Raw genomic sequence first — 15,262 nt, forward strand, 5'->3', positions numbered from 1 at the left:
GTCTCCAAACCCTCTTGCTCTCCAAACTCTCTTGCTCTCCAAACTCCTACGTTCTTCAAACTCTCACGTCCTCCAGCTCTCACGTTCTCCGTCCTTGATCTTCAAACTCTCACGTTCTCCAACCGCTCTTCGCCGCGCCGTCGCTACGCAAATTCGCGCGTACCGGGTGAGCGGCCGGCCATCTGCTGCTGGGATTTGTGAGGTTAATCAACTCCTCACATCCCCCCCTTACTTCGGGAAAGATTTAAAAAGGAAACATCGCTTCCACTCTCCGGCGTTCCAAAATTTCGCCAGTTATTTTAATCTTTCTTTTAAAAATGCAGGAAACAGGACTACATTTTGGAAACATGGAAAGAAATTAGTTTTACTATAAAAGCATTCTTATAAAAACAAAAACGTATCTAGCATATTATTCTTCCATTAACAGAAGTTGGAAACCGTCAGAAGAGCAATTAATAGCATATATTATTAATAAGTAATATATTGCAACAACTTTTGTTTTAACATAGGAACACAGTTTGTGCAACATGAAACATTTTGATAAGCACTTTAAACGAAAAGTTTTTCTGAAACACACAAAATTAATGTGAAATCCGGACCACACCTGAATGGCTTTCTTATAGATCTTCTAAAAGCACTTAACTGGTTTACTGCCTGGCAGATGGAGACGACTGTTAAACGGGTCGAAGAACAGCAGCGTGATGGAAAGGATGCGTTTGAGAGCGAAACAATATTCAGGTTTTTTATGCCCAAAAGCTTTCTTTAATATACGGCGAGGTGAGATTCTTACCTTCCATACATAGAATAAAACTAACTGAAAAAGACCTTTTATAGCGCACAATTTACCATGTTTGTTTTACAAGTATGTAAGCTGCTTATATGATTCTGTCGAAAGAAAATGTGCTTGAGCAGTTGCTATCATTTTACGGAGCTCATCTAATCACCAAGTACGCCTCTGTTTTTTATCGAGGTGCCTTCTTTCGCGAAAACTCACACGAACTGAAATTAAACGAGAAGGGCATTCTTGGCCTGTTTTCCAACCTCAAGGATGAAGCCATTGCTCTGGTGGATGCCATTGCACCCACAGATTTTATTTTAATCTCTCCCTTGGGCGTGAGTAATGGAAATGTAAGTGACTTTTAATTATACCCGTTACTCGTAGAGTAATAGGGTATATTAGATTCGTCGGAACGTATGTAACTGGTAGGAGGAAGCGTTTCCGACCCAATAAAGTATATATATGGCTAGTCGATCAAGCCATGTCCGTCTGTCTGTATGAACGCTGAGATCTCGGAAACTATAAAACCTAGAAAAGTCAAACTTTTTTAACGTTTCAGGCCCAAAAATGGTTAAAACTCGATATTTTGTCATCAAATCTATTCATTATGTAGGTCTACCAGCATCTTCAGCGCGCAATTGTCTCCGCCTCGGGTGTCTACGAGCGACCGCATTGGTGGCGTGACGTGACTTACAAGGATTACCTAAAGCGATCGAATTTGTAGGTTATGATGTACATTACATATCGATCATCGCTTTTAAAAATAATTATATTTCAATGAAACTATTATTAAAGAAAAAGTGTGTTGACATGATCTGATCTTTCTATCTCGACCAACTTAATCCATTGTAACGAACTGATTAATTTGCTTTATGCTCTCTACGTGATTTGTGCAGCTAGCTCAGTAGATTCTGTGTGTTCCTCTCACCAAATTTATACAAACGTGACCGTAGGCTCTCCTGGAAAATTCCATTCGAGACCGTAATGGTCGAACGCTCTCCCTTCTGGCTTACCGCGCCAGGACCTGCTCAACTCCACTTGACGCACGGGGCTCACGCCCTTACACGCCAAAGTAGTGCTTGGAGCGAAGTACACTTGGGTTCGACAGGCTTACCCCCGGCCTTCACTTCTCCAAGTCTGATGGGCCGTCCAGGCGTAACGCCAGGACTTCGTTGGCAGGAATAAGCAGACCGTCTTGACTTAGCCGTGTGGTGCCCCTTTAACGTCTCGACGTAGCAATCTTGCTCCCACGGCGCTGCTTACGGCGACTCGCCTTGTTGGGGCTCCCTCGGAGTTTACTTGGTTGGTTTTCAGTTCACTTGGTATCTGATCGACTGCTTGTATTTGACTGATCGTAATCGACTGATCCTGCTGCCAGGGCCCTGCGTGTTTATATAGGGCCTCCGGGAATCGTTCTTCTCCTTATGCGCACGTCCCACCGAAACTCTCCACACCGGGTACAAAGTCCATGGCTCCTGTTTGACCTTCTTGTCCTTCATGCGCTGCTTTCCGCCGACGTCCAGCCCGATACTGCCGTCCCGCTGATTCCAGTGATGCATATGGCATGCTTGTGTGCCGCTCCGCTGCCGAGATGTGGCACCTTCACCCTTGGTCCAAAGTTCACGGCCGCGTCCAAAGTCCGGAGGCGTACCGTTACTTCCTTTTGCTCACGGCACCTTCGCTCCGCCTGCTAAGTCTCCGCTCTCTCTTTCTCTATCTTTGGTCTCCACACTCTTTTGTCTCCAAACCCTCTTGCTCTCCAAACTCTCTTGCTCTCCAAACTCCTACGTTCTTCAAACTCTCACGTTCTCCAGCTCTCACGTTCTCCGTCCTTGATCTTCAAACTCTCACGTTCTCCAACCGCTCTTCGCCGCGCCGTCGCTACGCAAATTCGCGCGTACCGGGTGAGCGGCCGGCCATCTGCTGCTGGGATTTGTGAGGTTAATCAACTCCTCACATCCCCCCCTTACTTCGGGAAAGATTTAAAAAGGAAACATCGCTTCCACTCTCCGGCGTTCCAAACTTTCGCCAGTTATTTTAATCTTTCTTTTAAAAATGCAGGAAACAGGACTACATTTTGGAAACATGGAAAGAAATTAGTTTTACTATAAAAGCATTCTTATAAAAAGAAAAACGTATCTAGCATATTATTCTTTCATTAACAGAAGTTGGAAACCGTCAGAAGAGCAATTAATAGCATATATTATTAATAAGTAATATATTGCAACAACTTTTGTTTTAACATAGGAACACAGTTTGTGCAACATGAAACATTTTGATATGCACTTTAAACGAAAAGTTTTTCTGAAACACACAAAATTAATGTGGAATCCGGACCACACCTGAATGGCTTTCTTATAGATCTTCTAAAAGCGCTTAACTGGTTTACTGCCTGGCAGATGGAGACGACTGTTAAACGGGTCGAAGAACAGCAGCGTGATGGAAAGGATGCGTTTGAGAGCGAAACAATATTCAGGTTTTTTATGCCCAAAAGCTTTCTTTAATATACGGCGAGGTGAGATTCTTACCTTCCATACATAGAATAAAACTAACTGAAAAAGACCTTTTATAGCGCACAATTTACCATGTTTGTTTTACAAGTATGTAAGCTGCTTACATGATTCTGTCGAAAGAAAATGTGCTTGAGCAGTTGCTATCATTTTACGGAGCTCATCTAATCACCAAGTACGCCTCTGTTTTTTATCGAGGTGCCTTCTTTCGCGAAAACTCACACGAACTGAAATTAAACGAGAAGAGCATTCTTGGCCTGTTTTCCGACCTCAAGGATGAAGCCATTGCTCTGGTGGATGCCATTGCACCCACAGATTTTATTTTGATCTCTCCCTTGGGCGTGAGTGATGGAAATGTAAGTGACTTTTAATTATACCCGTTACTCGTAGAGTAATAGGGTATATTAGATTCGTCGGAACGTATGTAACTGGTAGGAGGAAGCGTTTCCGACCCAATAAAGTATATATATGGCTAGTCGATCAAGCCATGTCCATCTGTCTGTATGAACGCTGAGATCTCGGAAACTATAAAACCTAGAAAAGTCAAACTTTTTTAACGTTTCAGGCCCAAAAATGGTTAAAACGCTTAAATAAGTCTGCCGCCCACATAACGTCTTCTAAAATAGCAGGTAGGTGGTGCCCTAAAATATCGCTTTGCCGCTCCATTTTGCTCTCTTAAGCTGAGTAACGGGTATCTGATAGTCGAGACACTCGACTATAGCGTTCTTCCTTGCTTTTAAACTCGATATTTTGTCATCAAATCTATTCATTATGTAGGTCTACCAGCATCTTCAGCGCGCAATTGTCTCCGGCTCGGGTGTCTACGAGCGACCGCATTGGTGGCGTGACGTGACTTACAAGGATTACCTAAAGCGATCGAATTTGTAGGTTATGATGTACATTACATATCGATCATCGCTTTTAAAAATAATTATATTTCAATGAAACTATTATTAAAGAAAAAGTGTGTTGACATGATTTGATCTTTCTATCTCGACCAACTTAATCCATTGTAACGAACTGATTAATTTGCTTTATGCTCTCTACGTGATTTGTGTAGCTAGCCCAGTAGATTCTGTGTGTTCGTCTCACCAAATTTATACAAACGTGACCGTAGGCTCTCCTGGAAAATTCCATTCGAGACCGTAATGGTCGACCGCTCTCCCTTCTGGCTTACCGCGCCAGGACCTGCTCAACTCCACTTGACGCACGGGGCTCACGCCGTTACACGCAAATGTAGTGCTTGGAGCGAAGTACACTGGGGTTCGACAGGCTTACCCCCGGCCTTCACTTCTCCAAGTCTGATGGGCCGTCCAGGCGTAACGCCAGGACTTCGTTGGCAGGAATAAGCAGACCGTCTTGACTTAGCCGTGTGGTGCCCCTTTAACGTCTCGACATAGCAATCTTGCTCCCACGGCGCTGCTTACGGCGACTCGCCTTGTTGGGGCTCCCTCGGAGTTTACTTGGTTGGTTTTCAGTTCACTTGGTATCTGATCGACTGCTTGTATTTGACTGATCGTAATCGACTGATCCTGCTGCCAGGGCACTGCGTGTTTATATAGGGCCTCCGGGAATCGTTCTTCTCCTTATGCGCACGTCCCACCGAAACTCTCCACACCGGGTACAAAGTCCATGGCTCCTGTTTGACCTTCTTGTCCTTCATGCGCTGCTTTCCGCCGACGTCCAGCCCGATACTGCCGTCCCGTTGATTCCAGTGATGCATATGGCATGCTTGTGTGCCGCTCCGCTGCCGAGATGTGGCACCTTCACCCTTGGTCCAAAGTTCACGGCCGCGTCCAAAGTCCGGAGGCGTACCGTTACTTCCTTTTGCTCAAGGCACCTTCGCTCCGCCTGCTAAGTCTCCGCTCTCTCTTTCTCTATCTTTGGTCTCCACACTCTTTTGTCTCCAAACCCTCTTGCTCTCCAAACTCTCTTGCTCTCCAAACTCCTACGTTCTTCAAACTCTCACGTCCTCCAGCTCTCACGTTCTCCGTCCTTGATCTTCAAACTCTCACGTTCTCCAACCGCTCTTCGCCGCGCCGTCACTACGCAAATTCGCGCGTACCGGGTGAGCGGCCGGCCATCTGCTGCTGGGATTTGTGAGGTTAATCAACTCCTCACATCCCCCCCTTACTTCGGGAAAGATTTAAAAAGGAAACATCGCTTCCACTCTCCGGCGTTCCAAACTTTCGCCAGTTATTTTAGTTTTTCTTTTAAAAATGCAGGAAACAGGACTACATTTTGGAAACATGGAATGAAATTAGTTTTACTATAAAAGCATTCTTATAAAAAGAAAAACGTATCTTTAGCATATTATTCTTCCATTAACAGAAGTTGGAAACCGTCAGAAGAGCAATTAATAGCATATATTATTAATAAGTAATATATTGCAACAACTTTTGTTTTAACATAGAAACACAGTTTGTGCAACATGAAACATTTTGATAAGCACTTTAAACGAAAAGTTTTTCTGAAACACACAAAATTAATGTGGAATCCGGACCACACCTGAATGGCTTTCTTATAGATCTTCTAAAAGCACTTAACTGGTTTACTGCCTGGCAGATGGAGACGACTGTTAAACGGGTCGAAGAACAGCAGCGTGATGGAAAGGATGCGTTTGAGAGCGAAACAATATTCAGGTTTTTTATGCCCAAAAGCTTTCTTTAATATACGGCTAGGTGAGATACATAGAATAAAACTAACTGAAAAAGACCTTTTATAGCGCATAATTTACCATGTTTGTTTTACAAGTATGTAAGCTGCTTACATGATTCTGTCGAAAGAAAATGTGCTTGAGCAGTTGCTATCATTTTACGGAGCTCATCTAATCACCAAGTACGCCTCTGGTTTTTATCGAGGTGCCTTCTTTCGCGAAAACTCACACGAACTGAAATTAAACGAGAAGGGCATTTTTGGCCTGTTTTCCGACCTCAAGGATGAAGCCATTGCTCTGGTGGATGCCATTGCACCCACAGATTTTATTTTGATCTCTCCCTTGGGCGTGAGTGATGGAAATGTAAGTGACTTTTAATTATACCCGTTACTCGTAGAGTGATAGGGTATATTAGATTCGTCGGAACGTATGTAACTGGTAGGAGGAAGCGTTTCCGACCCAATAAAGTATATATATGGCTAGTCGATCAAGCCATGTCCGTCTGTCTGTATGAACGCTGAGATCTCGGAAACTATAAAACCTAGAAAAGTCAAACTTTTTTAACGTTTCACGCCCAAAAATGGTTAAAACGCTTAAATATGTCTGCCGCCCACATAACATCTTCTGAAATAGCAGGTAGGTGGTGCCCTACAATATCGCTTTCCAGCTCCATTTTCCTTTTGCTCTCTTAAGCTGAGTAACGGGTATCTGATAGTCGAGACACTCGACTATAGCGTTTTTCCTTGCTGTTAAACTCGATATTTTGCCATGAAATCTATTCATTATGTAGGTCTACCAGCATCTTCAGCGCGCAATTGTCTCCGCTCCGGGTGTCTACGAGCGACCGCATTGGTGGCGTGACGTGACTTACAAAGATTATCTAAGACGATCAGATTTTTAGGTTAATTAAATTATGATGTACAATACATATCGATCATCGCTTTTAAAAATAATTATATTTCAATGAAAATATTATTAAAGAATAAGTGTGTTGACATGATCTGATCTTTGTATCTCGACCAACTTAATCCATTGTAACGAACTGATTAATTTGCTTTTTGCTCTCAACGAGATTTGTGCAGCTAGCCCAGTAGATTCTGTGTGTTCGTCCCACCAAATTTATACAAACGTGTCTGTCTAGTAGTTCAGTGAGAAAGCACAGAATTCACAGGTTTGTAGTAGGTTTATTGCGGGTATAACAACAGTCGGCCTTATAAGTTGCTTGTCCTCGTTATCTCCGACGGTACGGGCTTTCTCGATGTTCTCTCGCCTCGTTGACACGTTGTTCTAGTTTTGTAGCTCCCTGAAGATTCTTGTCGGCTGCTGACACGTTGACTTGGTCACTGCTTGGCAACGATTCAGTCTCGCTATGGGATCAGCCGTGTGGGCTTAGGGAAGAGTCACCGTTCTCAGACTAGGGTGAACAGACTGACGAGTTCTCCAGGATAACTCCTCTCGACACACGACCGCCTATCCCGTGCTCTGTCCCGGATGGTCCCACTGGGGTTTCCGCTCAGATCGTGCGGACAGTCAAGGCGAAACGCCAGGAAGCTGCCTCGCTCTTCACTTCACTTCTACGCTTTGTGTAAACGAACGGTCCACCTCACCCTTTCGCTTATTGTCCGTGCCGTCCCTATGGGCACGACTCTCCTTGCGGGGCTGTTGCAGTATGGCCTCATACTTGCTGAAGGCGGCGTTACTCTCTCGTTACTCTCGGGGTTCGGTCTCGCCACTGCGGGACTTCACAAATCGAAACCGTAGGCTCTCCTGGAAAATTCCATTCGAGACCGTAATGGTCGACCGCTCTCCCTTCTGGCAGACTGCGCCAGGACCTGCTCAATTCCACTTGGCGCACGGGGCTCACGCCGGGACACGCCAAAGTAGTGCTTGGGGCGAAGTACACTGGGGTTCGACAGGCTAACCCCCGGCCTTCACTGCTCCAAGTCTGATGGACCCTCCAGGCGTAACGCCAGGACTTCGCCTTGACTTAGCCGTATGGTGCCCCTTTAACGTCTCGACGTAGCAATCTTGATCCCACGGCGCTGCTTACGACGACTCGCCTTGTTGGGGCTCCCTCGGAGTTTACTTGGTTGGTTTTCAGTTCACTTGGTATATGATCGACTGCTCGTCTTAACTCTTCGACTCTTCTCCTGAACGTATTCGACTGATCGTAATCGACTGATCCTGCTGCCAGCGACCTGCGTGTTTATATAGGGCCTCCGAGAACCGTTATTCTCCAAAGCCCAAAGTCCATGGCTCCTGTTTGACCCTCTTGTCCGTCATGCGCTGCTTTCCGCCGACGTCCAGCCTGATTCTGCCGTCTCGCTGAATCCCGCGATGCATATGGCAAGCTTGTTTGCCGCTCCGCTGCCGAGATGTGGCACCTTCACTCTTGGTCCAAAGTTCACGGCCGCGTCCAAAGTCCGGAGGCGTAACGTTACTTCCTTTAGCTCACGGCACCTTCGCTCCGCCTGCTAAGTCTCCGCAGAGACCATCCGACACACGAACGCCTATCCCTTGCTCTGTCCCGGATGGTCCCACTGGGGTTTCCTGGCGAAACGCCAGGTAGCTGCCTCGCTCTTCACTTCACTTCTACACCTTGTGTAAACGAACTGTCCACCTCACCCTTTCGCTTATTGTCCGTGCCGTCCCTATGGGCTCGACTCTCCCTGCGTGGCTGTTGCGGTGTGGCGTCCTGCTTGCTGATGGCGGTGTCCTGCGAACTGCTCTTGACTGGGTGGCTCTACGTAGCGTGACTACTGGTGTTGGGTTCTCGGGCATATGCCGATCCGGAAGTTCTCTCCCTTCCGGCTCGTTACTCTCGGGGTTCGGTCGCGCCGCTCCGGGACTTCATAAATCGGAACCGTAGGCTCTCCTGGAAAATTCCATTCGAGAATTCCTTCTGGCTGACCGCGCCAGGACCTGCTCAACTCCACTTGACGCACGGGGCTCACGCCGCTACACGCCAAAGTAGTGCTTGGGGCGAAGTACACTGGGGTTCGACAGGCTTACCCACGGCCTTCACTGCTCCAAGTCTGATGGACCCTCCAGGCGTAACGCCTGGACTTCGTTGGCAGGAATAAGCAGACCGCCTTGACTTAGCCGTGTGGTGCCGCTTTAACGTCTCGACGTAGCAATCTTGCTACCACGGCGCTGCTTACGGCGACTCGCCTTGTTGGGGCTCCCTCGGAGTTTACTTGGTTGGTTTTCAGTTCACTTGGTATCTGATCGACTGCTCGTCTTAACTCTTCGACTCTTCTCCTCGTGATCGACTGACCGTATTCGACTGACCGTATACGACTGATCGTAATCGACTGATCCTCCTGCCAGCGCCCTGCGTGTTTATATAGGGCCACCGGGAACCGTTCTTCTCCTTATGCGCACGGCCCGCCGAAACTCTCCACACCGGGTCCAAAGTCCATGGCTCCTGTTTGACCTTCTTGTCCTTCATGCGCTGTTTTCCGCCGACGTCCAGCCTGATACTGCCGTCCCGCTGATTCCCGTGATGTATATAGTATGCTTGTGTGCCGTGCCGATGCCGAGATGTGGCACCTTCACTCTTGGTCCAAAGTTCACGGAAGCGTCTCGCTCCGCCTGCTAAGTCTCCGCTCTCTCTTTCTCCCTCCTTGATTTCAAAACTCTCTAGGTCTCTAAACCCTATTGCTCTCCAAACTCTCTTGCTCTCCAAACTCCCACGTTCTCCAAACTCTCACGTTCTCCAACTCTCACGTTCTCCGTCGGCCATCTGCTGCTGGGATTTTTGAGGAGTTAATCAACTCCTCACATCCCCCCTTACTTCAGGAAACATTTAAAAAGGAAACATCGCTCCCACTCTCCGGCGTTCCAAACTTTCGCCAGTTATTTTAGATTTACTTTTAAAAATGCAGCAAACAGGACTACATTTTGGAAACATGGAAAGAAATTGGTTTTACTATAAAAGCATTCTTATAAAAGGAAAAACGTATCTTTAGCATATTATTCTTCCATTAACAGAAGTTGGAAACCGACAGAAGAGAAATTAGTAGCATATATTATTAATAAGTAAAATATTGCAACAACTTTTGTTTTGACAAAGGATCACAGTTCGTGCAACATGAAACATTTTGATAAGCACTTTAAACGAAAAGTTTTTCTGAAACACACAAAATTAATGTGGAATCCGGACCACACCTGAATGTGTTTCTTATAGAGCTTCTTAAAGCGCTAAACTGGCTTACTGCCTGGCAGCTGGAGACGACTGTTAAACGGGACTGTTAAAACAAAGAACAGCAGCGTGATGGAAAGGATGCGTTTGAAACGCGAAACAATATTCAGGTTTTTTATGCCCAAAAGCTTTCTATAATATACGGCGAGGTAGGATTCTTACCTTCTATACATAGAATAAAACTAATTGTAAAAGATATTTTATAGCGCACAATTTACCATGTTTTTTACAAGTTTGTAAGCTGCTTACATGATTTTGTCGAAAAAAATTTTGATTGAGCAGTTGCTATCATTTTACGGAGCTCATCTAATCACCAAGTACTCCTCTGTTTTTTATCGAGGTGCCTTCTTTCGCGAAAACTCACACGAACTGAAATTATACGAGAAGGGCATTCTTGGCCTGATTTCCGACCTTAAGGATGAAGCCATTGCTCTGGTGGATGCCATTGCACCCACAGATTATATTTTGAACTCTCCCTTGGGCGTGCGTAAGTGACTTTTAATTATACCCATTACTCGTAGAGTAAAAGGGTATATTAGATTCGTCGGAACTTATGTAACTGGTAGGAGGAAGCGTTACCGACCCAATGAAGTATATATATGGCGAGTCGATCTAGTCATGTCCGTCTGTCCGTATAAACGCTGAGATCTCGGAAACTATAAAACCTAGAAAAGTCAAACTTTTTCATACAGATTCTTGGGCTTCCTGTGCAGCGCAAGTTAGTTTCAGCGGGAAGCCCGCCCACTCTAACGCCCACAATCCGCGAAAGTCTGTAGCGCCTTAAGTTTTTATGAAAGAAGCAAAATTGTAACTGAAGTCTGATTGTCTCATCAACACCTAGCGACTGACCTAAAAAAAATGGGCGTTGCACATTTTCTAAGCAGCAATGTGATTTTTTGGGGCGCCACCCTTCGGCTATTTCAACAGATTTAAGCGTTTTAACCGGGCGTTCTAACGCCCAAAAATGGTTAAAACGCTTAAATCTGTCTGCCGTGCCCTACAATATCGCTTTGCAGCTCCATTTTCCTTTTGCTCTCTTAATCTGAGTAACGGGTATCTGATAGTCGAGACACTCGACTATAGCGTTCTTCCTTCCTAACTACAGTCGGCCTTATAAGTTGCTTGTCCTCGTTGTCTCCGACGGTACGGGCTTTCTCGATGTTCTCTCGCCTCGTTGACACGTTGTTCTAGTTTTGTAGCTCCCTGAAGATTCTTGTCGGCTGCTGACACGTTGACTTGGTCACTGCTTGGCAACGATTCAGTCTCGCTATGGGATCAGCCGTGTGGGCTTAGGGAAGAGTCACCGTTCTCAGACTAGGGTGAACAGACTGACGAGTTCTCCAGGATAACTCCTCTCGACACACGACCGCCTATCCCGTGCTCTGTCCCGGATGGTCCCACTGGGGTTTCCGCTCAGATCGTGCGGACAGTCAAGGCGAAACGCCAGGAAGCTGCCTCGCTCTTCACTTCACTTCTACGCTTTGTGTAAACGAACGGTCCACCTCACCCTTACGCTTATTGTCCGTGCCGTCCCTATGGGCTCGACTCTCCCTGCGTGGCTGTTGCGGTGTGGCGTCCTGCTTGCTGATGGCGGTGTCCTGCGAACTGCTCTTGACTGGGTGGCTCTACGTAGCGTGACTACTGGTGTTGGGTTCTCGGGCATATGCCGATCCGGAAGTTCTCTCCCTTCCGGCTCGTTACTCTCGGGGTTCGGTCGCGCCGCTCCGGGACTTCACAAATCGGAACCGTAGGCTCTCCTGGAAAATTCCATTCGAGAATTCCTTCTGGCTGACCGCGCCAGGACCTGCTCAACTCCACTTGACGCACGGGGCTCACGCCGCTACACGCCAAAGTAGTGCTTGGGGCGAAGTACACTGGGGTTCGACAGGCTTACCCACGGCCTTCACTGCTCCAAGTCTGATGGACCCTCCAGGCGTAACGCCTGGACTTCCTTGGCAGGAATAAGCAGACCGCCTTGACTTAGCCGTGTGGTGCCGCTTTAACGTCTCGACGTAGCAATCTTGCTCCCACGGCGCTGCTTACGGCGACTCGCCTTGTTGGGGCTCCCTCGGAGTTTACTTGGTTGGTTTTCAGTTCACTTGGTATCTGATCGACTGCTCGTCTTAACTCTTCGACTCTTCTCCTCGTGATCGACTGATCGTATTCGACTGACCGTATACGACTGATCGTAATCGACTGATCCTCCTGCCAGCGCCCTGCGTGTTTATATAGGGCCACCGGGAACCGTTCTTCTCCTTATGCGCACGGCCCGCCGAAACTCTCCACACCGGGTCCAAAGTCCATGGCTCCTGTTTGATCTCTTGTCCTTCATGCGCTGTTTTCCGCCGTCGTCCAGCCTGATACTGCCGTCCCGCTGATTCCCGTGATGTATATAGTATGCTTGTGTGCCGTGCCGCTGCCGAGATGTGGCACCTTCACTCTTGGTCCAAAGTTCACGGAAGCGTCTCGCTCCGCCTGCTAAGTCTCCGCTCTCTCTTTCTCCATCCTTGATTTCAAAACTCTCTAGGTCTCTAAACCCTATTGCTCTCCAAACTCTCTTGCTCTCCAAACTCCCACGTTCTCCAAACTCTCACGTTCTCCAACTCTCACGTTCTCCGTCGGCCATCTGCTGCTGGGATTTTTGAGGAGTTAATCAACTCCTCACATCCCCCCTTACTTCAGGAAACATTTAAAAAGGAAACATCGCTTCCACTCTCCGGCGTTCCAAACTTTCGCCAGTTATTTTAGATTTACTTTTAAAAATGCAGCAAACAGGACTACATTTTGGAAACAAGGAAAGAAATTGGTTTTACTATAAAAGCATTCTTATAAAAGGAAAAACGTATCTTTAGCATATTATTCTTCCATTAACAGAAGTTGGAAACCGACAGAAGAGAAATTAGTAGCATATATTATTAATAAGTAAAATATTGCAACAACTTTTGTTTTGACAAAGGATCACAGTTCGTTAAACGGGACTGTTAAAATAAAGAACAGCAACGTGATGGAAAGGATGCGTTTGAAACGCGAAACAATATTCAGGTTTTTTATGCCCAAAAGCTTTCTATAATATACGGCGAGGTAGGATACTTACTTTCTATATATAGAATAAAACTAATTGTAAAAGATTTTTTATAGCGCACAATTTACCATGTTTTTTACAAGTTTGTAAGCTGCTTACATGATTTTGTCGAAAAAAAATTTGATTGAGCAGTTGCTATCATTTTACGGAGCTCATCTAATCACCAAGTACGCCTCTGTTTTTTATCGAGGTGCCTTCTTTCGCGAAAACTCACACGAACTGAAATTATACGAGAAGGGCATTCTTGGCCTGATTTCCGACCTTAAGGATGAAGCCATTGCTCTGGTGGATGCCATTGCACCCACAGATTTTATTTTAATCTCTCCCTTGGGCGTGAGTAATGGAAATGTAAGTGACTTTTAATTATACCCGTTACTCGTAGAGTAATAGGGTATATTAGATTCGTCGGAACTTATGTATCTGGTAGGAGGAAGCGTTACCGACCCAATAAAGTATATATATGGCGAGTCGATCTAGCCATGTCCGTCTGTCCGTATAAACGCTGAGATCTCGGAAACTATAAAACCTAGAAAAGTCAAACTTTTTCATACAGATTCTTGGGCTTCCTGTGCAGCGCAAGTTAGTTTCAGCGGGAAGCCCTTCCACTCTAACGCCCACAATCCGCGAAAGTCTGTAGCGCCTTAAGTTTTTATGAAAGAAGCAAAATTGTAACTGAAGTCTGATTGTCTCATCAACACCTAGCGACTGACCTAAAAAAAATGGGCGTTGCACATTTTCTAAGCAGCAATGTGATTTTTTGGGGCGCCACCCATCGGCTATTTCAACAGATTTAAGCGTTTTAACCGGGCGTTCTAACGCCCAAAGTGGTTAAAACGCTTAAATCTGTCTGCCGTGCCCTACAATATCGCTTTGCAGCTCCATTTTCCTTTTGCTCTCTTAATCTGAGTAACGGGTATCTGATAGTCGAGACACTCGACTATAGCGTTCTTCCTTGCTTTTAAACTCGATATTTTGCCAAAAAATCTATTCATTATGTAGGTCTATCAGCATCTTCAGCGCGCAATTGTCTCCGCTCCGGGTGTCTACGAGCGACCGCATTGGTGGAGTGACGTGACTTACAAGGATTACCTAAAGCGATCAAATTTGTTGGTTAATTCAATTATGATGTACATAACATATCGATCATCGCTTTTAAAAATAATTATATTTCAATGAAAATATTATTAAAGAAAAAGTGTGTTGACATGATCTGATCTTTGTATCTCGACCAACTTAATCCATTGTAACGAACTGATTTGTTTGCTTTCTGCTCTTTACGAGATTTGTGCAGCTAGCTCAGTAGATTCTGTGTGTTCGTCCCACCAAATTTATACAAACGTGTCTGTCTAGTAGTTCAGTGAGAAAGCACAGAATTCACAGGTTTGTAGTAGGTTTATTGCGGGTATAACTACAGTCGGCCTTATAAGTTGCTTGTCCTCGTTGTCTCCGACGGTACGGGCTTTCTCGATGTTCTCTCGCCTCGTTGACACGTTGTTCTAGTTTTGTAGCTCCCTGAAGATTCTTGTCGGCTGCTGACACGTTGACTTGGTCACTGCTTGGCAACGATTCAGTCTCGCTATGGGATCAGCCGTGTGGGCTTAGGGAAGAGTCACCGTTCTCAGACTAGGGTGAACAGACTGACGAGTTCTCCAGGATAACTCCTCTCGACACACGACCGCCTCAACCGTGCTCTGTCCTGGATGGTCCCACTGGGGTTTCCGCTCAGATCGTGCGGACAGTCAAGGCGAAACGCCTGGAAGCTGCCTCGCTCTTCACTTCACTTCTACGCTTTGTGTAAACGAACGGTCCACCTCACCCTTTCGCTTATAGTCCGTGCCGTCCCTATGGGCTCGACTCTCCTTGCGTGGCTGTTGCAGTGTGGCGTCCTGCTTGCTGATGGCGGTGTCCTGCGAACTGCTCCTGACTGGGTGGCTTTACGTAGCGTGACTTCTGGTGTTGGGCATACGCCGATCCGGAAATTCTCTTCCTTCCGGCTCGATACTCTCGGGGTTCGGTCGCGCCGCTCCGGGAC

Source organism: Drosophila biarmipes, unplaced genomic scaffold, assembly GCF_025231255.1.
Source record: "Drosophila biarmipes strain raj3 unplaced genomic scaffold, RU_DBia_V1.1 ptg000019l, whole genome shotgun sequence".
Classification (NCBI taxonomy): domain Eukaryota; kingdom Metazoa; phylum Arthropoda; class Insecta; order Diptera; family Drosophilidae; genus Drosophila; species Drosophila biarmipes.